The 27,479-nt window shown below is 65.2% G+C and overlaps 2 long non-coding RNA genes across 2 annotated transcripts; both read left to right on the top strand.

Moving 5' to 3' along the window:
• The first annotated feature begins 11,296 nt into the window (after nt 1-11,296).
• Nucleotides 11,297-13,749, top strand: LOC141958404 (uncharacterized). Its single transcript, XR_012633268.1, has 3 exons — nt 11,297-11,652; nt 12,001-12,148; nt 13,560-13,749. It is a non-coding gene; the product is annotated as an uncharacterized LOC141958404 (long non-coding RNA).
• Nucleotides 13,750-23,727: 9,978 nt separating this feature from the next.
• On the top strand, nt 23,728-26,180 carry LOC141958403 (uncharacterized). Its single transcript, XR_012633267.1, has 3 exons — nt 23,728-24,083; nt 24,432-24,579; nt 25,991-26,180. It is a non-coding gene; the product is annotated as an uncharacterized LOC141958403 (long non-coding RNA).
• The last annotated feature ends 1,299 nt before the right edge of the window (nt 26,181-27,479 follow it).

Here is a 27,479-nt window from a genome sequence, read left to right as displayed (position 1 = left end):
TGGCTGCCGGCTGCCTTTTGTGCTTCCTTTGCCCCAGGTGAGGGGCTGGGAGGGGTGATGATGCTCTGTGGGGGTGGGTGATGGCCTCCAGCTGTGGGCTGGGGCTGGAGGGGCCCCAGGTGTGGGCAGTGAGGCTGATGGCAGCGGCCCCTCCCTGTAAAGGGCTTGCTCCGGGTGGAGGGGCGGGTGCTGCTGTTAAGAGCAAGGCAGCCGTCGGAGGGGTCGGTGTCAAGCAAGGGAGGAGCAGAGCAGTCGCTGAGCATTGCTGGGCCCCGGCTGCACCGAGGGAGAAGGTGAGTGGAGCCGTGCCATCAGCTGGCAGCTCCTGGGGAGGATGGCGGTGCCTGCAGGGTGGCAGTGTTGGAGGTGGTGGCAGGGGCTGCCCCGAGCCGGTGGTGAGGCTTCTGGGTGCACTGGTGGGGGTTCGGAGGGGTGAGCAACGGTGTTGCTGCAGGGTCAGAAAGCAGAGAAAACTGCCTCTCGCAACCCAGCGGGAGCTGTGGTCCTGGCGTGTGGGGTTTCTGGCCAGCCGCGTTGGTTCCCTGGGTCACGCTGGGATGCGGGGTCTTACAGCGCTTGGCGTGCAGGCGGCCGTGCCGCGTTGGCCAGCGTGTGCCAGGAGCTGTAGGTTCTGCAGACTCGGCTGCCAGGCAGCTGCACCGCTCGTGGGCGCCCGTAGCGCGGCGCAGTCCTCGCTACCGCCGCGGCCCCTGTGGCGCAGCACGAGGGATAGTTTTGTTGCCGCTTTCACGTGGATTCCCGGGGGCTTCCAGCTGCTCCCCACCAAGCGTCGTGCCCGTTCCTCGAGAGCGTGTGCGCAGTGACGTGCCGCTCGGCCGCCGCTCGCGCGGGGGGTGGCGCTCGCCCGCGCTCACCGCCGCTGCCTGGCAAACGCCACACGGTACTGTCGGTGGGCGACACAGAGGTGGCCCCGTGCCCCATGCTGCCACCCGCCAGCAACGTCAGTGCGATGCTCCGATGCCCGTGGGGGGGTGCGGCCACGCTCGGTGCCCCCTCCTGGTAAGGAAATGCTGCCGCCGCCCCACGTCACGCTGCCGGCGGGCGCTCGGTGCGCGAAGGGCAGGACTGCAGCGCCGGCCCTGCACAGGTGTGCGGCACCGCCAGAGCCGCCTTCCTGCTGCCGCAGCGTCCTGGGGGTGGGCGAGGGCCGAGGCCGCCGGTGAGGCCGGCCCGCCCCTTTGGCAGGTGTGGGGGGCCCCTCCTGCCCGCTGGCCACACGGCAGCGGTGGGGCAGGAAGCTTCACACCGCCTGCTGTGTCAGGCCTCGGCTCTCCTGGAGGTGATCCGGGCCGGGGGAGCCCCAGGGAGTTACCCGAGAGCTGGGACAAAGGCAGAGGGGAAGAAGATGGGTGTCCCCCGGGGGTTGGTGCCGGGTGCCTCCCCAGCTTGCCAGAGCTCCCCTTGAGCTGGCACTGGCCTCGCCCGCACCGTGTCCTGGCCCCAGGTCTCGCACCTCACCCTGAAGCCCGTCCCGTAGCCCCGGGTCACCCCCGAGCCCCGCGGGGATGGCGGCAAGCCGGCCCTTGGCGCCTCCGCAGGAGCCCCTCTGGAAGGGGGGCTCCGGCCAGGGGCGATCTACGGTAATAACGGCAGTCGCTTCACCTTCTCCCAGAGGCCTCACCGGGGCCGCGCTTGCCTGTTCCTTCCCTGGGGATGCTGTCGACTGGACCCACTTCAGAACTGTGTGGGGTTCTCTGCCTGCCCTTGTGCTCCTCGCAGCAGAGAGGTGAGAAGGGACAGGCCCCTGGGACGTTTTCTGGCTGTGGACAGGAGCTGTCACAGCTGAAGCTGGAGAGGCCTGAGAAAGGGAAAGAAGAAAATCAAGGGCATGTGGGCAGCAGCTGCCTTCCACTGCAGGAAGAGAGAGCCTGCCTCTCTGGGCGAGGCAGGAGCCCTCTGTACAGTCCGCAGCGGGCCGGACCGCCAGCGTGCGATCAGGGTCCGTGCGCGTCACCCAGAGCGCGGTACGGCCGCGCAGCGTGCGAGCGAGGCCACACGTGCAGGAAGCTGCGTTTTGTAAGAGCCGAGAGACACCCGCGTGTTCTTTGAGGTGGAGGGCAGCTGAGCGACTGCAGCTCCAGAAAAGGAAGGGAGGAGAGAAGGAGAAAGAAGGGTCTGAATTGGCAAATTTTTCCTGGCAGCGCTGAGAGCGACAGCTGCGGTGAGTTGCGGACCCTCGGGCCCTGTTGCCCCTCTTGGACGTTTTGGGCTGTCCCCTGGCCCCCTCTCTATCCCATGCTGCTATGATTTTTGTTGGTTTTTTCTTCCCTGTACTTCTGCTCTCGTTCGTTCCTGCTCCCACTCCCTCTTGTGTCTTCTTCTAGCTCTCCCTTTTTCTTTCTTCCAGATGCTTGGTCCTGCTCTCTCTCCTTCCTTTGTTTCATCCTCCCTTTCTCTCCTGTAACCTAGCGCTGTTATTTTCCTTGTTCAGTTCTTGTTTCAGATCGGCTTTGGGGTCTCTTTTTGCCCACAGCTTTCTCTGGCCAGTTCCCAGGCATTGTTATCCTCGGCGAGCCTGTCTGCCGCTCCATGTGCCTGCCTGCCCATTTCCCTCCCTCCTGGTAATCCCGCCTCTACGCTGTGCCCGAGCTCAGGCCGCCCCTGCTCCTGTATCTCGGCTTTCGGCACGCCCCCGGCGCTTTCGGCACGCCCCCGGCGCTTTCGGCACGCCCCCGGCGCTTTCGGCACGCCCCCGGCGCTTTCGGCACGCCCCCGGCGCTTTCGGCACGCCCCCGGCGCTTTCGGCACGCCCCCGGCGCTTTCGGCACGCCCCCGGCGCTTTCGGCACGCCCCCGGCGCTTTCGGCACGCCCCCGGCGCTTTCGGCACGCCCCCGGCGCTTTCGGCACGCCCCCGGCGCTTTCGGCACGCCCCCGGCGCTTTCGGCACGCCCCCGGCGCTTTCGGCACGCCCCCGGCGCTTTCGGCACGCCCCCGGCGCTTTCGGCACGCCCCCGGCGCTTTCGGCACGCCCCCGGCGCTTTCGGCACGCCCCCGGCGCTTTCGGCACGCCCCCGGCGCTTTCGGCACGCCCCCGGCGCTTTCGGCACGCCCCCGGCGCTTTCGGCACGCCCCCGGCGCTTTCGGCACGCCCCCGACGCTTTCGGCACGCCCCCGACGCTTTCGGCACGCCCCCGACGCTTTCGGCACGCCCCCGACGCTTTCGGCACGCCCCCGACGCTTTCGGCACGCCCCCGACGCTTTCGGCACGCCCCCGACGCTTTCGGCACGCCCCCGACGCTTTCGGCACGCCCCCGACGCTTTCGGCACGCCCCCGACGCTTTCGGCACGCCCCCGACGCTTTCGGCACGCCCCCGACGCTTTCGGCACGCCCCCGACGCTTTCGGCACGCCCCCGACGCTTTCGGCACGCCCCCGACGCTTTCGGCACGCCCCCGACGCTTTCGGCACGCCCCCGACGCTTTCGGCACGCCCCCGACGCTTTCGGCACGCCCCCGACGCTTTCGGCACGCCCCCGACGCTTTCGGCACGCCCCCGACGCTTTCGGCACGCCCCCGACGCTTTCGGCACGCCCCCGACGCTTTCGGCACGCCCCCGACGCTTTCGGCACGCCCCCGACGCTTTCGGCACGCCCCCGTCGCTTTCGGCACGCCCCCGACGCTTTCGGCACGCCCCCGACGCTTTCGGCACGCCCCCGACGCTTTCGGCACGCCCCCGACGCTTTCGGCACGCCCCCGACGCTTTCGGCACGCCCCCGACGCTTTCGGCACGCCCCCGACGCTTTCGGCACGCCCCCGACGCTTTCGGCACGCCCCCGACGCTTTCGGCACGCCCCCGACGCTTTCGGCACGCCCCCGACGCTTTCGGCACGCCCCCGACGCTTTCGGCACGCCCCCGACGCTTTCGGCACGCCCCCGACGCTTTCGGCACGCCCCCGACGCTTTCGGCACGCCCCCGACGCTTTCGGCACGCCCCCGACGCTTTCGGCACGCCCCCGACGCTTTCGGCACGCCCCCGACGCTTTCGGCACGCCCCCGACGCTTTCGGCACGCCCCCGACGCTTTCGGCACGCCCCCGACGCTTTCGGCACGCCCCCGACGCTTTCGGCACGCCCCCGACGCTTTCGGCACGCCCCCGACGCTTTCGGCACGCCCCCGACGCTTTCGGCACGCCCCCGACGCTTTCGGCACGCCCCCGACGCTTTCGGCACGCCCCCGACGCTTTCGGCACGCCCCCGACGCTTTCGGCGGGCGGGAACGGCGCGCGCCGACGTGAGGGGCGGAGCTTTCGCCTGAGGCGAAGGGCGGGAACGGCGCGCGCAGCAGTGAGGCGCCGCGCGGCCGCCTGAGGCGAAGGGCGGGAACGGCGCGCGCAGCAGTGAGGCGCCGCGCGGCCGCCTGAGAGGAGCGGGAGCGGCGCCCCCGGAAAAGGCTGCTCGGCGATCGGCGCCGCCTCGGCGGGGACCTCATCGGCTCGGCTCGGCTCGGGGCGGGCGGGGGTGGACCCGAGTCGCCTGTGGGGGGGCGAGCGCCATTGTCTGAGGGGCTCAGGAGAGTCCTGGACCCGCCAGGCGCGGCAAGGTGCCTGGAGCAGACGAGTGCCCGGCGCGGTCGTCCCTGCAGGAATTGCTGGAGCATCGACTCTGGTGAGAAAAGCGGATCTGTGAGTTTTTTTCAGGGGGGAAGGGGGGGTTGGAGGGCGGCCGGGGTTCGGGTGGTGCTGTGGGCACTTCTCGCCGGGGACAGGCGTCCTTCTCAGACCTGACGGCACACTACTGCCCTTGCAGCAGCTGGTGGCGGAGAAGGGAGAGATGTCCACTGCGTGTGGAAGGACCTGCGAGGCAAGAGCGAGCGGGAGGAGCAGCGGAGGAAGTCTGGGCAGCAAGAGGAAAGAGAAGGGCGCTCTGAACAAAGCGCCGCTGTGAGGGGCGGAGCGGTCGCCTGAGGGGGACCTGCCCGGGGAAGGGGCGAGCAGGAGTCGAACCTGCCTGGGGAAGTACCGGATCGACTTGGGAACGGGGGGGGGGGGGACGGGACGGGAGCCGCCTTGGAGAGGGGGTCGGTGTCGTCGCCTCGGCGGGGGAGGGGGGGGGAGCAGTGTCGTCGCCTCGGCGGGGGAGGGGGGGTGGAGCAGTGTCGTCGCCTCGGCGGGGGGGGGGGGTGGAGCAGTGTCGTCGCCTCGGCGCGGGGGAGGGGGGGGAGCAGTGTCGTCGCCTCGGCGGGGGAGGGGGGGGAGCAGTGTCGTCGCCTCGGCGGGGGAGGGGGGGGAGCAGTGTCGTCGCCTCTGTGTCTGTGTGTGGGGGGGGAGCAGTGTCGTCGCCTGGTGGGGGGAAGTGGGGTGGTGTCATCACCTGGGGGGGGGAGTGTCGTCAACGGCGGGGGGTGGGGGAGCGGAGCTTCCTCAGGACCGGTGAGAGGGGCCTGGAGCTGCCTGAGGAGGGACGGCCATCGCCTCAGGGGCGGTGGAGGGTCCAAGCCTCGCTGAACGCGGCCAGGAGCCCGGAGGAGAAAAGCGCCCGTCGTAGACATCCCTGCAGGAAGTGCTGGAGCATGGACTGGGTGAGGAAAGCCAATCTGTGAGTTTTTTTCGCAAGGAGGGGGGATGGTGGTGGTGGTGGTGGGAGGGCGGCCGGGGTTCGGGTGGTGCTGTGGCCAGCTCTCGCCGGGGACCAGCATCGCTCTCGGACCTGACGGCATCCTCCTGCCCTTGCAGCAGGCGGCGGAGCGGCGTGGAGGTCTCCGTCCTGTACCGCTGCAGGCCAAGAGGGAGTGGGACAAGGCGCGGAGGAAGTCTGGGCAGCAAGAGGAGGAAGGAGAAGGGCGCTCTGGGCAAAGGGACCTCCCCGTCACCGGGGCTGTGGTCGCACCAGCGTGTCGCCAGGACGTTTGGTGCCCTGACCGGCTTTGTGCCGGGTGACCCCCCTGTAAGCAGGGCTCGGGTCTTTGGGTTTTTGCTGGCCTTTTGCCACGTCACCCCGTGGTCAGGCTGCCGGGCAGGTGGCAACCCTTCAAGGGGGGTGAGCGGCGCCGTCTCTGCGGCCGGGGCGGGAAGCGGAGCTCCTGAAGCGCGCCGTGGTGGGGAGCCGCAGCCAGGCCGGCCGGCCTGTAACTTGGGTGCGGGGGGGGCCTGGCAGCGGGGCCGGGGCCTCTGCTCTGTCCTCCGGGTGGGGGAGCTGGCGCCTGGCTGCGCCTTCCTTCCGAGCACCAGCTCCTCGAGAAGCAAGACAAGGCATCGTGAAGGAGCTGCGAGGCCAGAGCGAGGGAGAGGAGGAGCGGCGGGCTGAAGAGAGGGCTGGGGGGAGAGGCGGGAGCTCAGGGCAAAGGGGCCTCCCCACGGCACCGTTGCCGGCACCTTTGGTGTCCTGGCCGGCGCTGCGCCGGTGACCTCCCTGTAAGCAGGGCTCGGGTCTCTGGCCTTTTGCCCCCTTGCCCCGACGGTTTGGCTGCCCGGAGAGAGGGGCGACCCTGTAAGGAGAGAGCGGCACCGTCCCCGCACCGAGGGGCAAATGGGGCTCTCTGGCCCCCAAGCCCGCCCTGTAGGCAGGGGAGGGCTGTTTCCCCGGCCCTGGCGGCCTTCTGCCTGCTGGCGGCCTGGCCAGCGTGACCCCCTGGAGTCGGGGCGCGTCGCGGCACTTGTCCCTCGGTCCCCCGCGAAGGCCCGTGGCACGTTGAGTCCCTCTGGGCTCCGTGCGTCCGGGGGGACAGGTCCGAGGCTCTGCTCTCTTGCTCGCGGGAGGGGACGGCTCCCCAGACATTGGCTGCACAGAGCTCGCTCTCTCTCCTGGGAAGTTTTCTTTCCCCCTGTCCGTGTCCGTGTGCCTGCCTGTGTCCGCGTCGGTGCGAGTGAGCGAGTGAAGGAGCTTCTTGTTTAGGCCCCTGTTGAAATCGCTGCAGCGTACTTAGCTTAAACTTCCCGGGAGGGAAAGAGGGGCTCTGTGCAGCAACAGGGGGTCGGTCCCCGCTGAGCCCGCGAGCGGAGGGCGAGTCCCGGCTGGCCCCTCCTTTCCAAGGACGGAGCCAAGCCGCGCGGTCGTAGCACGGCCGACGCGTGACCCGCCCGCTCTCTGGGCCTGGGTGGCTGCCTGTCCTGCTGGCGACCTGCCAGCGTGCCGGCCCCGTACTCGGGGCGAGTGCCACGAGCCGTGGAGCCCTCTGACCCGACGGCCCTGTAAGCGGGGTTGTGCCCGTCCCCCGCCCTCGGCAGGAGGAGCGGGTAGCGAGCGGGCGTCTGCGGCCCCCGGCCTTCGAGGGCAAAGGCTCGGCAGTTGTGTCCCCTTCACCGAGAACCGCGGTAGCCTTAGAAACGCAGGGAACGGCCCTGAGCCAAGTACCTGCCCCAGAGTCCTCGAGACCCTCCCAAAAGCGCCCAGGATGCTCTTGTCCCACAGCAGCCGTGGTGACAGGGAGGGCCCTTTGCCCGCAGCCCCTTTCTCTTTCCCCGGTTTCAGCGTGCCGCTCCTCCTCTCGCTTGCCCTCGCCTCGTAGTTTCTTCCGCAGGCCACGGATGCCTCTTCCTTCTTCCTTCTCCGGGAGCTGGTGCCTGGAAGGACGGCGCGGTCGGGCGCCAGCTCCTCTGCCTGGACGACGGGGAAGCCGGCCGCCTGAGGGACCTTCCCTCAGCGTGCTCTGGCCCCCGGCCCTCCCTCCTCCCTCCTGCCCCCTGCCCCGGCCTGAGCCGCCTCAGACCCCATTTTCTCACCTGGTGGTGCCCGGCGGCCTGGGGGCTTAAAGCATAGAGGGAGAGGGGACAGGGGTACGGCAGGGCAGGGGGAGATTTAGGGGGACAGGCAGCACGGGTGGGCCTCAGCCGCCAGCCCCTTGCAACCAGCTGCTCCGCAGTGACGCGGCAGCTTCTCCCAAGCGATGAGGAACCCCCCTCGGGAAGTTCTGCTTCCCCAGCCCCCAGAACCTCTTGGGAAAGGGCCGCTGCTGCCGATTCACCTGCCTTCAGGGCAGACAGCGCCCAGCACTCTCGATAGTGCTTGGCTGGCGCCTTGCGTGGGGCGGCGGCCCTGTTAGCGGGGTGCGGGTCAGGGTGCCCCTGTAGCGGAGAGGAGGGGCCTCGTGGGCCTTTGGGACCGGGGCTGCCCTGTAAGTCGGGGCCTGGCCCGTGCCCTGCAGTCCCGGGCACTTTGCAGTCCCGGCCACTTTGCAGTCCCGGCAGCGGCTCGAGCCCCCTGTAAGCAGGGGCGCAGCCTCGGTGGCCGCCGCTTTGCATGCCCAGCTCCGTTTGCCCAGAGTGCCCGACTCCGAGCCCAGCTCCAGCGCCGGCCGCGACTCCACGTGCGGCAGCACCGGAGCACCGATTGGGTAAGAAAAGCCGATCTGTGAGGTTTCTTCGGGGGGGCGGGGGTATTGGGCTGTGTGAGGGCGGCCAGTGTTCAGGTGGTGCTGTGGCCAGCTCTCACCCAGGACCGTCGTCGCTCTCAGACCTGATGGCATTCTCCTGCTCTTGCAGCAGTTGGTCGTGGAGAAGAAGGGAGAGACATCCACCGCGTGCAGAAGGACCTGCGAGGCAAGAGCGAGCGGGAGGAGTAGCGGCAGCGGTCCGGCAAAGAGGCGAGAGAAAGCCCTCCTGGGCAGGGGATCTCCCTGTCACCTGGGCTGTGGTCGCCTCCAGCGTCCCTGCCCCTTTGGGGATGTTTTCTTTGCCTCGTGAGCAAGTACTCAATCAGATGCTTTCTCCAACTGCGTGTTCCCCATTTAGCTCCTTTTCTGCCCAACTCGGCTTTAACCGCTGCCTGCCACATGGCAGCGCGTGGGATTTTAACCTTTGGCAGCCGCTGGAATGTTTGCGGCGTGTGTTGGTCCTGGCTGCTTGCAAGGGGACTCTCGGGGTGAAGCGCTAAGGCTTGGACAATAGGGCCAAGCCAGAGTTGACTTGTAGACGAGTCCTGTGTATTTTGTAACTGTTAACCATTGTGCTAACAGGTATTTTACTAAGTGATAACCAACCACCTATTCCGCTGTAAAAAGTGGAAGTATCGAAGCCTGAACAACAGGCCCTGAGCCGAAGCTGCTCACTCAGTATGTCATCGTTAGTGAAAGAGGTGTGGAAGACGTGGCTCTCTTGAATGTACATTTATCTTTCTTTGTGTGGGGATAAAATAACCGGGTCGTGGAGACCGTAGTCTGGCCCTGTGGCCTGACGTGAGCCCTTGCACCTAGTCTGCCTGGGTAAGCAGAGGAGCTCCCTTAGCTTCTCCCCTGAGCCCTGGCCAGGCTCCGGGGGAATCTAATGTGAGATTGAAACCAGATATTTCCGCTCCAAACCAAGGTGCCAGCTCTTCTGGCTTGCCGATTTTGGGGTATAGAAGGGTGGACCCGCTCACAGCGACTTTGGAGGCCTCACCTACGGGTGGACGCACCGCGTAGGGTTTCCCACTTGCCGGGAAAGGCTCTGCAAACCCTCGCTGTAACCGGGGCTGCCTGCGGGTCTGGGTGATGGCAACGGGTGCAGGTGCTGAGGGATCTTTTTTAATCGCTGTTCCCTCTCTCTCAGGCAGTCAGGATTTGATGCATTACCCTGTATTTTCCTGTCTGTGTGAGTGCACTATTCCGTCTTTTCTTACTGTGTGTTTTCCGTATTCTTCTGTTATTATTTAGCTATTTCTAATAAAATACGCCTGCTCCTTTCACTCCGGTGTCTGAGTTGAATTGATATCCCTAATCAGCATAACAGGGGGATATGAGGTGGCGCTTTCCAGAGCCGAGGTCGGTGTCGGTTTGGCTTTGGGCTGAGCTGTAGCCGCCGCGGCGCTAGTTCCTGGCAAGGGGACGGACGGGGGAGCTGTCGGGGCCAGAGCTGCCGTAAATACAATCAGACAGCTTGCTCGGGTTCTCCAGCTCCTAGCGTACGCTCCAGAAGAGCGGCTGAATGCGGGCAGAAATGTTCCTGGATTTATCTGGGTTTTTTTTTTTAAAAAAAACTATTTCTGCTATCACCAGGATTTGAAAAACTAAATTGGATAAATGTGAGTTTAGGAAAAATATCTAACAATACGTGTGCTTTTAATAGTTACTGTACTGGTCTCCCAGGGACCGAAGTTACGCTGTTTCGTCCTTAAAACAACTCTGCGCTCCCGTGTCGCGTTGTCACAGGCTTTCCTCCCCCTTCCACCCGTCCAAAGAGCCCTGAGGCTGCTCTGACCGACACTTCGGTCACCCCGCTGAGTTCTGGGTCACAAGGCGAGACTGCGCTGCCCTGCGCTGCGGCCGTGCCGGAGCTCCTCCCTCTCCGGGGGGTTATAAGATTTGGCAGCGTTGGTTCCGTCGGCCCGCGCACCGGAGCGGTCTCGCCCAGCGGCTGCTCCCGCTGGCCGGGGAAGGTTCCCCCGGCGGGGAGAGGCGACCTGCGGCGTGCGGCTGCGCCGGGCGGCCCCCGGAGTGCGCGTGCGCGGCGGCGGCCCCGCGACCGGAGGACCGGCGGCCCATAGAGCGCGAGCTCGGAGGAGCGACGGGCATCTCCGGCGTTTATTAACGGTGCTGGTCGCTATAGTTACCGGGGGGGGGGGGGGGGGAGCGTGGGCCGGGCCGGAGGAGCCGCAGGGGCGGGCAGGGAGGCTGCAGGCAGCGACCCCTCCCTGTCCGGGGCCGGTGCTGGAGGAGGAGCCGGTGCGAGCCGAGGCAGGAGCGGGGCCGGGCGGCTGCGGGGAAAGGTGCGGCGGGACCGGGGGCGGAGGCCGCTCCGCGTCGGGGCCGGGCGGCGGCGGCGCTGCCCGGAGCCGCGCGGGGCTGCGCTCGGCCGGGCTTCCGGGTGCGCGGGCGGCGCGGCGGGAGCCGTAGTCACGTGCAGGGGGCTTCCGGTCGGCCATGTTGGCTCCCCGGGGCACGCCGGGAGCTGCAGTTTCTGCGCTCTCGGTTCCCCGCAGCTGCGGCGCTGGCGGGCGCGCGCGGCACGGCACAGCCCTCGGTACCGGCGCGGCCCCGCGGCGCGGCCCGAGGGGCGGTTTTGTGGCGGTTTCCCGCGGGCTGCCCGCGGCTCCCCGAGACGCGGTGTGCCCCCCGGCCCGGGGGTGCGCATGCGCGGCCGCGGCGTCTCCCGGGAGTGCGCGTGCGCGGCGGAGGTGAGTGTTGGGGCTGCGGCCGGGCCGGTCCGCGGCAATAAGGGTCCCTGCCGCCTCCGTGCCCCCTCCCGAGGCCGCGCTGGGGCCGCGCGTGTCCGTTCCTGCCCCGGGGATGCCGCCGGCTGCGCCCAGCTCGGGCTGGCGTGGGGTGTCTCTGCCCGGCCTGGCGCTCCTCACGGCTCGGGGGCCAGAAGGGACGGGCGGAGCCGAGCCTTCCCGGCCGTGGGCAGCGGGGCGGGAGCCGCCGCGGCTGGAGCTGGAGGGGCCGGAGAAAGGGAAGGAAGGAGAACGTCAAGGGCATGTGGGCAGCAGCCGCCTCGCCCTGCAGGAGGAAAGCGCCTGCCTCTCCGGGTGAGCGAGGAGCCCTCTGCACAGTCCGCAGCGGGCCGGACCCAGGCGCGGAACGGCCGCGGAGCGAGCGAGCGAGCGAGGCTGCGTGTGTCGGAAGCCACGTCTTGTAAGAGCCGAGAGACACCCGCGTATTCTTTTAGGGGGAGGTCAGCCGGGCGAGTGGAGTTTCAGAAGAAGAGGAGGGGCAGGAGGAAGGAAGGAGAAAGAAGCATCTGACCTGTCCAGTTCTCCCGGCAGTGCCGGGAGCGAGAGCCGCGGTGAGTCCCGGGCCCTCGGGGCCCTGTCGCCCCCCTTGTATGTCCCAGTCCCTTCCCGCCCTTCTCTTTCCCATGCTGTGATTTTTTTTTTCTTCTTCTCTATATCTTTTCTTTCTTTTCTTCTGCCTTGCTCCCCCTTCCTCTCTCACTTTTTCTCTCTTGTCTTGCTGCTCCCTTTTCTTTTTCTGTCTGCACTTCTGACTGCTTGTTCTGTACCTTTTGCATCACTCCTCAGTCCATTTCTCTCTCGATCCTTCCGTTCTGCTCCTCACTTCTCGGTTTCTCTCTCTTTGCTCTGTCCTACTCCTGCACGTAGTGTGTGATTGAATGAGGTTCTGTGTCTAGCAGGCCTCATCTCGTAAGAGCTGTGAGACACCTACATCTTCTCATAAGTGGAGGACAGCCAGGCACCTGGAGCTGTAGAAGAGGAAGGGAGAAGGCAAACAGAAGGAGGAGTCTGACCTGTCAAATTCTCCTGGCAGCGCGGAGAACTGCAGTAAGTCCCGAGCTCTTGGGCCCCTCTCATCCCTCTTGTGTGGCCTGGTCCCTCCCTGTCTTTCTCCTAGACTCCTCTCTTTCTGGTGCTGCTCAACCTTTTTTGCTCACCTGTATCTTCCGTCTTGCTTGGAGCATCTCCCTGTCCCCATCTTGTAGGTCTTCCCTTTCTCTGCCCTGTACCCTGCCGCTCTTGTTGCCTTTCTCCATCCCTCTCTGTCCAGCTCCCTGTTCCTATTGATGCCCCTTTCTTCTTCCTGCACCCGCTGCTATTCCCTGCGATCTCCATCTCTCTCTTTCCTGCTCCCTGTCCCCCGTTTTTCATTCCTACCTCCGTCCCTCATAGACTGTCTGGCCTTTTTCCTCGGTGTCTTTCTCTCTGGCTGACTCCCTTCTGCTGTTTTTCGTTTCCTCCCTATCCATCTTGTTGCCCATCGCTCTTTTGTCTTCTCTCTCTCCATGTGTCGCTGTCTGTCTTCCAGTCACTGTTCTTTAATTCCTCCCTCTTCCCTGTAGCTTGCTGCTATTTTTTTTTTCCCTGTTCTCCATCATGCTCTGTCGGGTGCCCTGTCCCTGTTTATCAATTCCTCCCTCTGCCCTGCAGTCTGTCTCTTTTCACCATTTAATTTTTGCCTCGCTCTCTCTCTGTCTGGCTCCTTGTGCCGGGTTTGCGAATTCCTTCCTCTGTGCCCCGTACCCCCTGTGATCTTTGCTGCTTTGTGGCCTGTTTCTGGCTGGCGCTCTGTTACTATTCAGTAATTCCTCTCTCGATGCCTTGTAGTCTGTTGCTTTTGTCTTTTCTCCATCTCTGTGTCTCTGTTTCCCCTGTTTTAGAATACACCCCCCCACCCCCACCCCCCTTCTTTCTGTATGCATCAGGATTAGTTTTTGGCTCCAGGTCTCTTTTTTTCTGTGTCTCTGTCCCTGTTTCCTAATTCTTCCTTCTCTGCCCTGTCACATGTAGCGATGTGATTTGTTTTGTGTTCCTTCCCATGGTTTGCTGTCCTGACTCCTCATCGCTGTTACTTTTTCCTCCCTCTGTGCCCTGTTCTCTGGAGCTTTTTGGTCTTTCTTCCATCTTGCTTGGTCTAGCTCCCTGCTCCCCCCCTTTTTTTTTTTCCCCTCCATGTCTGTTGTGCCACCCATCCCAGCTTTTTTTTTTCTGCATCTCTATGCTGCTCCTCGTCCTTCTTTGTTGGTTTCTGTCCTGCTCCTCCTCCTTCTTTCTGCTGCCTGTTTTCTTCTCTCCCTGCTGCTTTTTTTTCTGCATATCCACGCTGGGTTCCCTGTCCCCATCCTCTCACCGCCCCATCGCTCATCTCTTGTTTTCTCTCTACCCCTGTACTAGTCAGCTAGCTGCCACCTTTCTTCTGTCTTCTTGTGTCCTGCATCTTTCTCCTCATGTTTGGCAGTTTCCAGCTCTGCCCTGCAGCTTGTTGCTCCAGGAACCGACTGACTGTTCCCGGCTGGACTGAGGAGCGTGGCTCCGGGAACAAGCGCCAAGGTGCGCCAGGGGCAGGGGCAGCATTAGGGGCCCTGAGCCCCGGAGCAGACTCACTCCCTTCTGGGACTTGTTCTGTGTGTGACTGAATAAACACTTGCTGGCTGCCGGCTGCCTTTTGTGCTTCCTTTGCCCCAGGTGAGGGGCTGGGAGGGGTGATGATGCTCTGTGGGGGTGGGTGATGGCCTCCAGCTGTGGGCTGGGGCTGGAGGGGCCCCAGGTGTGGGCAGTGAGGCTGATGGCAGCGGCCCCTCCCTGTAAAGGGCTTGCTCCGGGTGGAGGGGCGGGTGCTGCTGTTAAGAGCAAGGCAGCCGTCGGAGGGGTCGGTGTCAAGCAAGGGAGGAGCAGAGCAGTCGCTGAGCATTGCTGGGCCCCGGCTGCACCGAGGGAGAAGGTGAGTGGAGCCGTGCCATCAGCTGGCAGCTCCTGGGGAGGATGGCGGTGCCTGCAGGGTGGCAGTGTTGGAGGTGGTGGCAGGGGCTGCCCCGAGCCGGTGGTGAGGCTTCTGGGTGCACTGGTGGGGGTTCGGAGGGGTGAGCAACGGTGTTGCTGCAGGGTCAGAAAGCAGAGAAAACTGCCTCTCGCAACCCAGCGGGAGCTGTGGTCCTGGCGTGTGGGGTTTCTGGCCAGCCGCGTTGGTTCCCTGGGTCACGCTGGGATGCGGGGTCTTACAGCGCTTGGCGTGCAGGCGGCCGTGCCGCGTTGGCCAGCGTGTGCCAGGAGCTGTAGGTTCTGCAGACTCGGCTGGCAGGCAGCTGCACCGCTCGTGGGCGCCCGTAGCGCGGCGCAGTCCTCGCTACCGCCGCGGCCCCTGTGGCGCAGCACGAGGGATAGTTTTGTTGCCGCTTTCACGTGGATTCCCGGGGGCTTCCAGCTGCTCCCCACCAAGCGTCGTGCCCGTTCCTCGAGAGCGTGTGCGCAGTGACGTGCCGCTCGGCCGCCGCTCGCGCGGGGGGTGGCGCTCGCCCGCGCTCACCGCCGCTGCCTGTCAAATGCCACACGGTACTGTCGGTGGGCGACACAGAGGTGGCCCCGTGCCCCATGCTGCCACCCGCCAGCAACGTCAGTGCGATGCTCCGATGCCCGTGGGGGGGTGCGGCCACGCTCGGTGCCCCCTCCTGGTAAGGAAATGCTGCCGCCGCCCCACGTCACGCTGCCGGCGGGCGCTCGGTGCGCGAAGGGCAGGACTGCAGCGCCGGCCCTGCACAGGTGTGCGGCACCGCCAGAGCCGCCTTCCTGCTGTCGCAGCGTCCTGGGGGTGGGCGAGGGCCGAGGCCGCCGGTGAGGCCGGCCCGCCCCTTTGGCAGGTGTGGGGGGCCCCTCCTGCCCGCTGGCCACACGGCAGCGGTGGGGCAGGAAGCTTCACACCGCCTGCTGTGTCAGGCCTCGGCTCTCCTGGAGGTGATCCGGGCCGGGGGAGCCCCAGGGAGTTACCCGAGAGCTGGGACAAAGGCAGAGGGGAAGAAGATGGGTGTCCCCCGGGGGTTGGTGCCGGGTGCCTCCCCAGCTTGCCAGAGCTCCCCTTGAGCTGGCACTGGCCTCGCCCGCACCGTGTCCTGGCCCCAGGTCTCGCACCTCACCCTGAAGCCCGTCCCGTAGCCCCGGGTCACCCCCGAGCCCCGCGGGGATGGCGGCAAGCCGGCCCTTGGCGCCTCCGCAGGAGCCCCTCTGGAAGGGGGGCTCCGGCCAGGGGCGATCTATGGTAATAACGGCAGTCGCTTCACCTTCTCCCAGAGGCCTCACCGGGGCCGCGCTTGCCTGTTCCTTCCCTGGGGATGCTGTCGACTGGACCCACTTCAGAACTGTGTGGGGTTCTCTGCCTGCCCTTGTGCTCCTCGCAGCAGAGAGGTGAGAAGGGACAGGCCCCTGGGACGTTTTCTGGCTGTGGACAGGAGCTGTCACAGCTGAAGCTGGAGAGGCCTGAGAAAGGGAAAGAAGAAAATCAAGGGCATGTGGGCAGCAGCTGCCTTCCACTGCAGGAAGAGAGAGCCTGCCTCTCTGGGCGAGGCAGGAGCCCTCTGTACAGTCCGCAGCGGGCCGGACCGCCAGCGTGCGATCAGGGTCCGTGCGCGTCACCCAGAGCGCGGTACGGCCGCGCAGCGTGCGAGCGAGGCCACACGTGCAGGAAGCTGCGTTTTGTAAGAGCCGAGAGACACCCGCGTGTTCTTTGAGGTGGAGGGCAGCTGAGCGACTGCACCTCCAGAAAAGGAAGGGAGGAGAGAAGGAGAAAGAAGGGTCTGAATCGGCAAATTTTTCCTGGCAGCGCTGAGAGCGACAGCTGCGGTGAGTCGCGGACCCTCGGGCCCTGTTGCCCCTCTTGGACGTTTTGGGCTGTCCCCTGGCCCCCTCTCTATCCCATGCTGCTATGATTTTTGTTGGTTTTTTCTTCCCTGTACTTCTGCTCTCGTTCGTTCCTGCTCCCACTCCCTCTTGTGTCTTCTTCTAGCTCTCCCTTTTTCTTTCTTCCAGATGCTTGGTCCTGCTCTCTCTCCTTCCTTTGTTTCATCCTCCCTTTCTCTCCTGTAACCTAGTGCTGTTATTTTCCTTGTTCAGTTCTTGTTTCAGATCGGCTTTGGGGTCTCTTTTTGCCCACAGCTTTCTCTGGCCAGTTCCCAGGCATTGTTATCCCCTGCGAGCCTGTCTGCCGCTCCATGTGCCTGCCTGCCCATTTCCCTCCCTCCTGGTAATCCCGCCTCTACGCTGTGCCCGAGCTCAGGCCGCCCCTGCTCCTGTATCTCGGCTTTCGGCACGCCCCCGGCGCTTTCGGCACGCCCCCGGCGCTTTCGGCACGCCCCCGGCGCTTTCGGCACGCCCCCGGCGCTTTCGGCACGCCCCCGGCGCTTTCGGCACGCCCCCGGCGCTTTCGGCACGCCCCCGGCGCTTTCGGCACGCCCCCGACGCTTTCGGCACGCCCCCGACGCTTTCGGCACGCCCCCGACGCTTTCGGCACGCCCCCGACGCTTTCGGCACGCCCCCGACGCTTTCGGCACGCCCCCGACGCTTTCGGCGGGCGGGAACGGCGCGCGCCGACGTGAGGGGCGGAGCTTTCGCCTGAGGCGAAGGGCGGGAACGGCGCGCGCAGCAGTGAGGCGCCGCGCGGCCGCCTGAGGCGAAGGGCGGGAACGGCGCGCGCAGCAGTGAGGCGCCGCGCGGCCGCCTGAGAGGAGCGGGAGCGGCGCCCCCGGAAAAGGCTGCTCGGCGATCGGCGCCGCCTCGGCGGGGACCTCATCGGCTCGGCTCGGCTCGGGGCGGGCGGGGGTGGACCCGAGTCGCCTGTGGGGGGGCGAGCGCCATTGTCTGAGGGGCTCAGGAGAGTCCTGGACCCGCCAGGCGCGGCAAGGTGCCTGGAGCAGACGAGTGCCCGGCGCGGTCGTCCCTGCAGGAATTGCTGGAGCATCGACTCTGGTGAGAAAAGCGGATCTGTGAGTTTTTTTCAGGGGGGAAGGGGGGGTTGGAGGGCGGCCGGGGTTCGGGTGGTGCTGTGGGCACTTCTCGCCGGGGACAGGCGTCCTTCTCAGACCTGACGGCACACTACTGCCCTTGCAGCAGCTGGTGGCGGAGAAGGGAGAGATGTCCACTGCGTGTGGAAGGACCTGCGAGGCAAGAGCGAGCGGGAGGAGCAGCGGAGGAAGTCTGGGCAGCAAGAGGAAAGAGAAGGGCGCTCTGAACAAAGCGCCGCTGTGAGGGGCGGAGCGGTCGCCTGAGGGGGACCTGCCCGGGGAAGGGGCGAGCAGGAGTCGAACCTGCCTGGGGAAGTACCGGATCGACTTGGGAACGGGGGGGGGGGGGACGGGACGGGAGCCGCCTTGGAGAGGGGGTCGGTGTCGTCGCCTCGGCGGGGGAGGGGGGGGGAGCAGTGTCGTCGCCTCGGCGGGGGAGGGGGGGTGGAGCAGTGTCGTCGCCTCGGCGGGGGGGGGGGGTGGAGCAGTGTCGTCGCCTCGGCGCGGGGGAGGGGGGGGAGCAGTGTCGTCGCCTCGGCGGGGGAGGGGGGGGAGCAGTGTCGTCGCCTCGGCGGGGGAGGGGGGGGAGCAGTGTCGTCGCCTCTGTGTCTGTGTGTGGGGGGGGAGCAGTGTCGTCGCCTGGTGGGGGGAAGTGGGGTGGTGTCATCACCTGGGGGGGGGAGTGTCGTCAACGGCGGGGGGTGGGGGAGCGGAGCTTCCTCAGGACCGGTGAGAGGGGCCTGGAGCTGCCTGAGGAGGGACGGCCATCGCCTCAGGGGCGGTGGAGGGTCCAAGCCTCGCTGAACGCGGCCAGGAGCCCGGAGGAGAAAAGCGCCCGTCGTAGACATCCCTGCAGGAAGTGCTGGAGCATGGACTGGGTGAGGAAAGCCAATCTGTGAGTTTTTTTCGCAAGGAGGGGGGATGGTGGTGGTGGTGGTGGGAGGGCGGCCGGGGTTCGGGTGGTGCTGTGGCCAGCTCTCGCCGGGGACCAGCATCGCTCTCGGACCTGACGGCATCCTCCTGCCCTTGCAGCAGGCGGCGGAGCGGCGTGGAGGTCTCCGTCCTGTACCGCTGCAGGCCAAGAGGGAGTGGGACAAGGCGCGGAGGAAGTCTGGGCAGCAAGAGGAGGAAGGAGAAGGGCGCTCTGGGCAAAGGGACCTCCCCGTCACCGGGGCTGTGGTCGCACCAGCGTGTCGCCAGGACGTTTGGTGCCCTGACCGGCTTTGTGCCGGGTGACCCCCCTGTAAGCAGGGCTCGGGTCTTTGGGTTTTTGCTGGCCTTTTGCCACGTCACCCCGTGGTCAGGCTGCCGGGCAGGTGGCAACCCTTCAAGGGGGGTGAGCGGCGCCGTCTCTGCGGCCGGGGCGGGAAGCGGAGCTCCTGAAGCGCGCCGTGGTGGGGAGCCGCAGCCAGGCCGGCCGGCCTGTAACTTGGGTGCGGGGGGGGCCTGGCAGCGGGGCCGGGGCCTCTGCTCTGTCCTCCGGGTGGGGGAGCTGGCGCCTGGCTGCGCCTTCCTTCCGAGCACCAGCTCCTCGAGAAGCAAGACAAGGCATCGTGAAGGAGCTGCGAGGCCAGAGCGAGGGAGAGGAGGAGCGGCGGGCTGAAGAGAGGGCTGGGGGGAGAGGCGGGAGCTCAGGGCAAAGGGGCCTCCCCACGGCACCGTTGCCGGCACCTTTGGTGTCCTGGCCGGCGCTGCGCCAGGTGACCTCCCTGTAAGCAGGGCTCGGGTCTCTGGCCTTTTGCCCCCTTGCCCCGACGGTTTGGCTGCCCGGAGAGAGGGGCGACCCTGTAAGGAGAGAGTGGCACCGTCCCCGCACCGAGGGGCAAATGGGGCTCTCTGGCCCCCAAGCCCGCCCTGTAGGCAGGGGAGGGCTGTTTCCCCGGCCCTGGCGGCCTTCTGCCTGCTGGCGGCCTGGCCAGCGTGACCCCCTGGAGTCGGGGCGCGTCGCGGCACTTGTCCCTCGGTCCCCCGCGAAGGCCCGTGGCACGTTGAGTCCCTCTGGGCTCCGTGCGTCCGGGGGGACAGGTCCGAGGCTCTGCTCTCTTGCTCGCGGGAGGGGACGGCTCCCCAGACATTGGCTGCACAGAGCTCGCTCTCTCTCCTGGGAAGTTTTCTTTCCCCCTGTCCGTGTCCGTGTGCCTGCCTGTGTCCGCGTCGGTGCGAGTGAGCGAGTGAAGGAGCTTCTTGTTTAGGCCCCTGTTGAAATCGCTGCAGCGTACTTAGCTTAAACTTCCCGGGAGGGAAAGAGGGGCTCTGTGCAGCAACAGGGGGTCGGTCCCCGCTGAGCCCGCGAGCGGAGGGCGAGTCCCGGCTGGCCCCTCCTTTCCAAGGACGGAGCCAAGCCGCGCGGTCGTAGCACGGCCGACGCGTGACCCGCCCGCTCTCTGGGCCTGGGTGGCTGCCTGTCCTGCTGGCGACCTGCCAGCGTGCCGGCCCCGTACTCGGGGCGAGTGCCACGAGCCGTGGAGCCCTCTGACCCGACGGCCCTGTAAGCGGGGTTGTGCCCGTCCCCCGCCCTCGGCAGGAGGAGCGGGTAGCGAGCGGGCGTCTGCGGCCCCCGGCCTTCGAGGGCAAAGGCTCGGCAGTTGTGTCCCCTTCACCGAGAACCGCGGTAGCCTTAGAAACGCAGGGAACGGCCCTGAGCCAAGTACCTGCCCCAGAGTCCTCGAGACCCTCCCAAAAGCGCCCAGGATGCTCTTGTCCCACAGCAGCCGTGGTGACAGGGAGGGCCCTTTGCCCGCAGCCCCTTTCTCTTTCCCCGGTTTCAGCGTGCCGCTCCTCCTCTCGCTTGCCCTCGCCTCGTAGTTTCTTCCGCAGGCCACGGATGCCTCTTCCTTCTTCCTTCTCCGGGAGCTGGTGCCTGGAAGGACGGCGCGGTCGGGCGCCAGCTCCTCTGCCTGGACGACGGGGAAGCCGGCCGCCTGAGGGACCTTCCCTCAGCGTGCTCTGGCCCCCGGCCCTCCCTCCTCCCTCCTGCCCCCTGCCCCGGCCTGAGCCGCCTCAGACCCCATTTTCTCACCTGGTGGTGCCCGGCGGCCTGGGGGCTTAAAGCATAGAGGGAGAGGGGACAGGGGTACGGCAGGGCAGGGGGAGATTTAGGGGGACAGGCAGCACGGGTGGGCCTCAGCCGCCAGCCCCTTGCAACCAGCTGCTCCGCAGTGACGCGGCAGCTTCTCCCAAGCGATGAGGAACCCCCCTCGGGAAGTTCTGCTTCCCCAGCCCCCAGAACCTCTTGGGAAAGGGCCGCTGCTGCCGATTCACCTGCCTTCAGGGCAGACAGCGCCCAGCACTCTCGATAGTGCTTGGCTGGCGCCTTGCGTGGGGCGGCGGCCCTGTTAGCGGGGTGCGGGTCAGGGTGCCCCTGTAGCGGAGAGGAGGGGCCTCGTGGGCCTTTGGGACCGGGGCTGCCCTGTAAGTCGGGGCCTGGCCCGTGCCCTGCAGTCCCGGGCACTTTGCAGTCCCGGCCACTTTGCAGTCCCGGCAGCGGCTCGAGCCCCCTGTAAGCAGGGGCGCAGCCTCGGTGGCCGCCGCTTTGCATGCCCAGCTCCGTTTGCCCAGAGTGCCCGACTCCGAGCCCAGCTCCAGCGCCGGCCGCGACTCCACGTGCGGCAGCACCGGAGCACCGATTGGGTAAGAAAAGCCGATCTGTGAGGTTTCTTCGGGGGGGCGGGGGTATTGGGCTGTGTGAGGGCGGCCAGTGTTCAGGTGGTGCTGTGGCCAGCTCTCACCCAGGACCGTCGTCGCTCTCAGACCTGATGGCATTCTCCTGCTCTTGCAGCAGTTGGTCGTGGAGAAGAAGGGAGAGACATCCACCGCGTGCAGAAGGACCTGCGAGGCAAGAGCGAGCGGGAGGAGTAGCGGCAGCGGTCCGGCAAAGAGGCGAGAGAAAGCCCTCCTGGGCAGGGGATCTCCCTGTCACCTGGGCTGTGGTCGCCTCCAGCGTCCCTGCCCCTTTGGGGATGTTTTCTTTGCCTCGTGAGCAAGTACTCAATCAGATGCTTTCTCCAACTGCGTGTTCCCCATTTAGCTCCTTTTCTGCCCAACTCGGCTTTAACCGCTGCCTGCCACATGGCAGCGCGTGGGATTTTAACCTTTGGCAGCCGCTGGAATGTTTGCGGCGTGTGTTGGTCCTGGCTGCTTGCAAGGGGACTCTCGGGGTGAAGCGCTAAGGCTTGGACAATAGGGCCAAGCCAGAGTTGACTTGTAGACGAGTCCTGTGTATTTTGTAACTGTTAACCATTGTGCTAACAGGTATTTTACTAAGTGATAACCAACCACCTATTCCGCTGTAAAAAGTGGAAGTATCGAAGCCTGAACAACAGGCCCTGAGCCGAAGCTGCTCACTCAGTATGTCATCGTTAGTGAAAGAGGTGTGGAAGACGTGGCTCTCTTGAATGTACATTTATCTTTCTTTGTGTGGGGATAAAATAACCGGGTCGTGGAGACCGTAGTCTGGCCCTGTGGCCTGACGTGAGCCCTTGCACCTAGTCTGCCTGGGTAAGCAGAGGAGCTCCCTTAGCTTCTCCCCTGAGCCCTGGCCAGGCTCCGGGGGAATCTAATGTGAGATTGAAACCAGATATTTCCGCTCCAAACCAAGGTGCCAGCTCTTCTGGCTTGCCGATTTTGGGGTATAGAAGGGTGGACCCGCTCACAGCGACTTTGGAGGCCTCACCTACGGGTGGACGCACCGCGTAGGGTTTCCCACTTGCCGGGAAAGGCTCTGCAAACCCTCGCTGTAACCGGGGCTGCCTGCGGGTCTGGGTGATGGCAACGGGTGCAGGTGCTGAGGGATCTTTTTTAATCGCTGTTCCCTCTCTCTCAGGCAGTCAGGATTTGATGCATTACCCTGTATTTTCCTGTCTGTGTGAGTGCACTATTCCGTCTTTTCTTACTGTGTGTTTTCCGTATTCTTCTGTTATTATTTAGCTATTTCTAATAAAATACGCCTGCTCCTTTCACTCCGGTGTCTGAGTTGAATTGATATCCCTAATCAGCATAACAGGGGGATATGAGGTGGCGCTTTCCAGAGCCGAGGTCGGTGTCGGTTTGGCTTTGGGCTGAGCTGTAGCCGCCGCGGCGCTAGTTCCTGGCAAGGGGACGGACGGGGGAGCTGTCGGGGCCAGAGCTGCCGTAAATACAATCAGACAGCTTGCTCGGGTTCTCCAGCTCCTAGCGTACGCTCCAGAAGAGCGGCTGAATGCGGGCAGAAATGTTCCTGGATTTATCTGGGTTTTTTTTTTTAAAAAAAACTATTTCTGCTATCACCAGGATTTGAAAAACTAAATTGGATAAATGTGAGTTTAGGAAAAATATCTAACAATACGTGTGCTTTTAATAGTTACTGTACTGGTCTCCCAGGGACCGAAGTTACGCTGTTTCGTCCTTAAAACAACTCTGCGCTCCCGTGTCGCGTTGTCACAGGCTTTCCTCCCCCTTCCACCCGTCCAAAGAGCCCTGAGGCTGCTCTGACCGACACTTCGGTCACCCCGCTGAGTTCTGGGTCACAAGGCGAGACTGCGCTGCCCTGCGCTGCGGCCGTGCCGGAGCTCCTCCCTCTCCGGGGGGTTATAAGATTTGGCAGCGTTGGTCCCGTCGGCCCGCGCACCGGAGCGGTCTCGCCCAGCGGCTGCTCCCGCTGCCCGGGGAAGGTTCCCCCGGCGGGGAGAGGCGACCTGCGGCGTGCGGCTGCGCCGGGCGGCCCCCGGAGTGCGCGTGCGCGGCGGCGGCCCCGCGACCGGAGGACCGGCGGCCCATAGAGCGCGAGCTCGGAGGAGCGACGGGCATCTCCGGCGTTTATTAACGGTGCTGGTCGCTATAGTTACCGGGGGGGGGGGGGGGGGGAGCGTGGGCCGGGCCGGAGGAGCCGCAGGGGCGGGCAGGGAGGCTGCAGGCAGCGACCCCTCCCTGTCCGGGGCCGGTGCTGGAGGAGGAGCCGGTGCGAGCCGAGGCAGGAGCGGGGCCGGGCGGCTGCGGGGAAAGGTGCGGCGGGACCGGGGGCGGAGGCCGCTCCGCGTCGGGGCCGGGCGGCGGCGGCGCTGCCCGGAGCCGCGCGGGGCTGCGCTCGGCCGGGCTTCCGGGTGCGCGGGCGGCGCGGCGGGAGCCGTAGTCACGTGCAGGGGGCTTCCGGTCGGCCATGTTGGCTCCCCGGGGCACGCCGGGAGCTGCAGTTTCTGCGCTCTCGGTTCCCCGCAGCTGCGGCGCTGGCGGGCGCGCGCGGCACGGCACAGCCCTCGGTACCGGCGCGGCCCCGCGGCGCGGCCCGAGGGGCGGTTTTGTGGCGGTTTCCCGCGGGCTGCCCGCGGCTCCCCGAGACGCGGTGTGCCCCCCGGCCCGGGGGTGCGCATGCGCGGCCGCGGCGTCTCCCGGGAGTGCGCGTGCGCGGCGGAGGTGAGTGTTGGGGCTGCGGCCGGGCCGGTCCGCGGCAATAAGGGTCCCTGCCGCCTCCGTGCCCCCTCCCGAGGCCGCGCTGGGGCCGCGCGTGTCCGTTCCTGCCCCGGGGATGCCGCCGGCTGCGCCCAGCTCGGGCTGGCGTGGGGTGTCTCTGCCCGGCCTGGCGCTCCTCACGGCTCGGGGGCCAGAAGGGACGGGCGGAGCCGAGCCTTCCCGGCCGTGGGCAGCGGGGCGGGAGCCGCCGCGGCTGGAGCTGGAGGGGCCGGAGAAAGGGAAGGAAGGAGAACGTCAAGGGCATGTGGGCAGCAGCCGCCTCGCCCTGCAGGAGGAAAGCGCCTGCCTCTCCGGGTGAGCGAGGAGCCCTCTGCACAGTCCGCAGCGGGCCGGACCCAGGCGCGGAACGGCCGCGGAGCGAGCGAGCGAGCGAGGCTGCGTGTGTCGGAAGCCACGTCTTGTAAGAGCCGAGAGACACCCGCGTATTCTTTTAGGGGGAGGTCAGCCGGGCGAGTGGAGTTTCAGAAGAAGAGGAGGGGCAGGAGGAAGGAAGGAGAAAGAAGCATCTGACCTGTCCAGTTCTCCCGGCAGTGCCGGGAGCGAGAGCCGCGGTGAGTCCCGGGCCCTCGGGGCCCTGTCGCCCCCCTTGTATGTCCCAGTCCCTTCCCGCCCTTCTCTTTCCCATGCTGTGATTTTTTTTTTCTTCTTCTCTATATCTTTTCTTTCTTTTCTTCTGCCTTGCTCCCCCTTCCTCTCTCACTTTTTCTCTCTTGTCTTGCTGCTCCCTTTTCTTTTTCTGTCTGCACTTCTGACTGCTTGTTCTGTACCTTTTGCATCACTCCTCAGTCCATTTCTCTCTCGATCCTTCCGTTCTGCTCCTCACTTCTCGGTTTCTCTCTCTTTGCTCTGTCCTACTCCTGCACGTAGTGTGTGATTGAATGAGGTTCTGTGTCTAGCAGGCCTCATCTCGTAAGAGCTGTGAGACACCTACATCTTCTCATAAGTGGAGGACAGCCAGGCACCTGGAGCTGTAGAAGAGGAAGGGAGAAGGCAAACAGAAGGAGGAGTCTGACCTGTCAAATTCTCCTGGCAGCGCGGAGAACTGCAGTAAGTCCCGAGCTCTTGGGCCCCTCTCATCCCTCTTGTGTGGCCTGGTCCCTCCCTGTCTTTCTCCTAGACTCCTCTCTTTCTGGTGCTGCTCAACCTTTTTTGCTCACCTGTATCTTCCGTCTTGCTTGGAGCATCTCCCTGTCCCCATCTTGTAGGTCTTCCCTTTCTCTGCCCTGTACCCTGCCGCTCTTGTTGCCTTTCTCCATCCCTCTCTGTCCAGCTCCCTGTTCCTATTGATGCCCCTTTCTTCTTCCTGCACCCGCTGCTATTCCCTGCGATCTCCATCTCTCTCTTTCCTGCTCCCTGTCCCCCGTTTTTCATTCCTACCTCCGTCCCTCATAGACTGTCTGGCCTTTTTCCTCGGTGTCTTTCTCTCTGGCTGACTCCCTTCTGCTGTTTTTCGTTTCCTCCCTATCCATCTTGTTGCCCATCGCTCTTTTGTCTTCTCTCTCTCCATGTGTCGCTGTCTGTCTTCCAGTCACTGTTCTTTAATTCCTCCCTCTTCCCTGTAGCTTGCTGCTATTTTTTTTTTCCCTGTTCTCCATCATGCTCTGTCGGGTGCCCTGTCCCTGTTTATCAATTCCTCCCTCTGCCCTGCAGTCTGTCTCTTTTCACCATTTAATTTTTGCCTCGCTCTCTCTCTGTCTGGCTCCTTGTGCCGGGTTTGCGAATTCCTTCCTCTGTGCCCCGTACCCCCTGTGATCTTTGCTGCTTTGTGGCCTGTTTCTGGCTGGCGCTCTGTTACTATTCAGTAATTCCTCTCTCGATGCCTTGTAGTCTGTTGCTTTTGTCTTTTCTCCATCTCTGTGTCTCTGTTTCCCCTGTTTTAGAATACACCCCCCCACCCCCACCCCCCTTCTTTCTGTATGCATCAGGATTAGTTTTTGGCTCCAGGTCTCTTTTTTTCTGTGTCTCTGTCCCTGTTTCCTAATTCTTCCTTCTCTGCCCTGTCACATGTAGCGATGTGATTTGTTTTGTGTTCCTTCCCATGGTTTGCTGTCCTGACTCCTCATCGCTGTTACTTTTTCCTCCCTCTGTGCCCTGTTCTCTGGAGCTTTTTGGTCTTTCTTCCATCTTGCTTGGTCTAGCTCCCTGCTCCCCCCCTTTTTTTTTTTCCCCTCCATGTCTGTTGTGCCACCCATCCCAGCTTTTTTTTTTCTGCATCTCTATGCTGCTCCTCGTCCTTCTTTGTTGGTTTCTGTCCTGCTCCTCCTCCTTCTTTCTGCTGCCTGTTTTCTTCTCTCCCTGCTGCTTTTTTTTCTGCATATCCACGCTGGGTTCCCTGTCCCCATCCTCTCACCGCCCCATCGCTCATCTCTTGTTTTCTCTCTACCCCTGTACTAGTCAGCTAGCTGCCACCTTTCTTCTGTCTTCTTGTGTCCTGCATCTTTCTCCTCATGTTTGGCAGTTTCCAGCTCTGCCCTGCAGCTTGTTGCTCCAGGAACCGACTGACTGTTCCCGGCTGGACTGAGGAGCGTGGCTCCGGGAACAAGCGCCAAGGTGCGCCAGGGGCAGGGGCAGCATTAGGGGCCCTGAGCCCCGGAGCAGACTCACTCCCTTCTGGGACTTGTTCTGTGTGTGACTGAATAAACACTTGCTGGCTGCCGGCTGCCTTTTGTGCTTCCTTTGCCCCAGGTGAGGGGCTGGGAGGGGTGATGATGCTCTGTGGGGGTGGGTGATGGCCTCCAGCTGTGGGCTGGGGCTGGAGGGGCCCCAGGTGTGGGCAGTGAGGCTGATGGCAGCGGCCCCTCCCTGTAAAGGGCTTGCTCCGGGTGGAGGGGCGGGTGCTGCTGTTAAGAGCAAGGCAGCCGTCGGAGGGGTCGGTGTCAAGCAAGGGAGGAGCAGAGCAGTCGCTGAGCATTGCTGGGCCCCGGCTGCACCGAGGGAGAAGGTGAGTGGAGCCGTGCCATCAGCTGGCAGCTCCTGGGGAGGATGGCGGTGCCTGCAGGGTGGCAGTGTTGGAGGTGGTGGCAGGGGCTGCCCCGAGCCGGTGGTGAGGCTTCTGGGTGCACTGGTGGGGGTTCGGAGGGGTGAGCAACGGTGTTGCTGCAGGGTCAGAAAGCAGAGAAAACTGCCTCTCGCAACCCAGCGGGAGCTGTGGTCCTGGCGTGTGGGGTTTCTGGCCAGCCGCGTTGGTTCCCTGGGTCACGCTGGGATGCGGGGTCTTACAGCGCTTGGCGTGCAGGCGGCCGTGCCGCGTTGGCCAGCGTGTGCCAGGAGCTGTAGGTTCTGCAGACTCGGCTGGCAGGCAGCTGCACCGCTCGTGGGCGCCCGTAGCGCGGCGCAGTCCTCGCTACCGCCGCGGCCCCTGTGGCGCAGCACGAGGGATAGTTTTGTTGCCGCTTTCACGTGGATTCCCGGGGGCTTCCAGCTGCTCCCCACCAAGCGTCGTGCCCGTTCCTCGAGAGCGTGTGCGCAGTGACGTGCCGCTCGGCCGCCGCTCGCGCGGGGGGTGGCGCTCGCCCGCGCTCACCGCCGCTGCCTGTCAAATGCCACACGGTACTGTCGGTGGGCGACACAGAGGTGGCCCCGTGCCCCATGCTGCCACCCGCCAGCAACGTCAGTGCGATGCTCCGATGCCCGTGGGGGGGTGCGGCCACGCTCGGTGCCCCCTCCTGGTAAGGAAATGCTGCCGCCGCCCCACGTCACGCTGCCGGCGGGCGCTCGGTGCGCGAAGGGCAGGACTGCAGCGCCGGCCCTGCACAGGTGTGCGGCACCGCCAGAGCCGCCTTCCTGCTGTCGCAGCGTCCTGGGGGTGGGCGAGGGCCGAGGCCGCCGGTGAGGCCGGCCCGCCCCTTTGGCAGGTGTGGGGGGCCCCTCCTGCCCGCTGGCCACACGGCAGCGGTGGGGCAGGAAGCTTCACACCGCCTGCTGTGTCAGGCCTCGGCTCTCCTGGA

Source organism: Athene noctua, chromosome 3 (assembly GCF_965140245.1).
Source record: "Athene noctua chromosome 3, bAthNoc1.hap1.1, whole genome shotgun sequence".
In the NCBI taxonomy this organism is placed as follows: Eukaryota; Metazoa; Chordata; class Aves; order Strigiformes; family Strigidae; genus Athene; species Athene noctua.
Note: the sequence above shows the minus strand (reverse complement) of the source record. Positions and strands in the feature narration are given on the sequence as shown.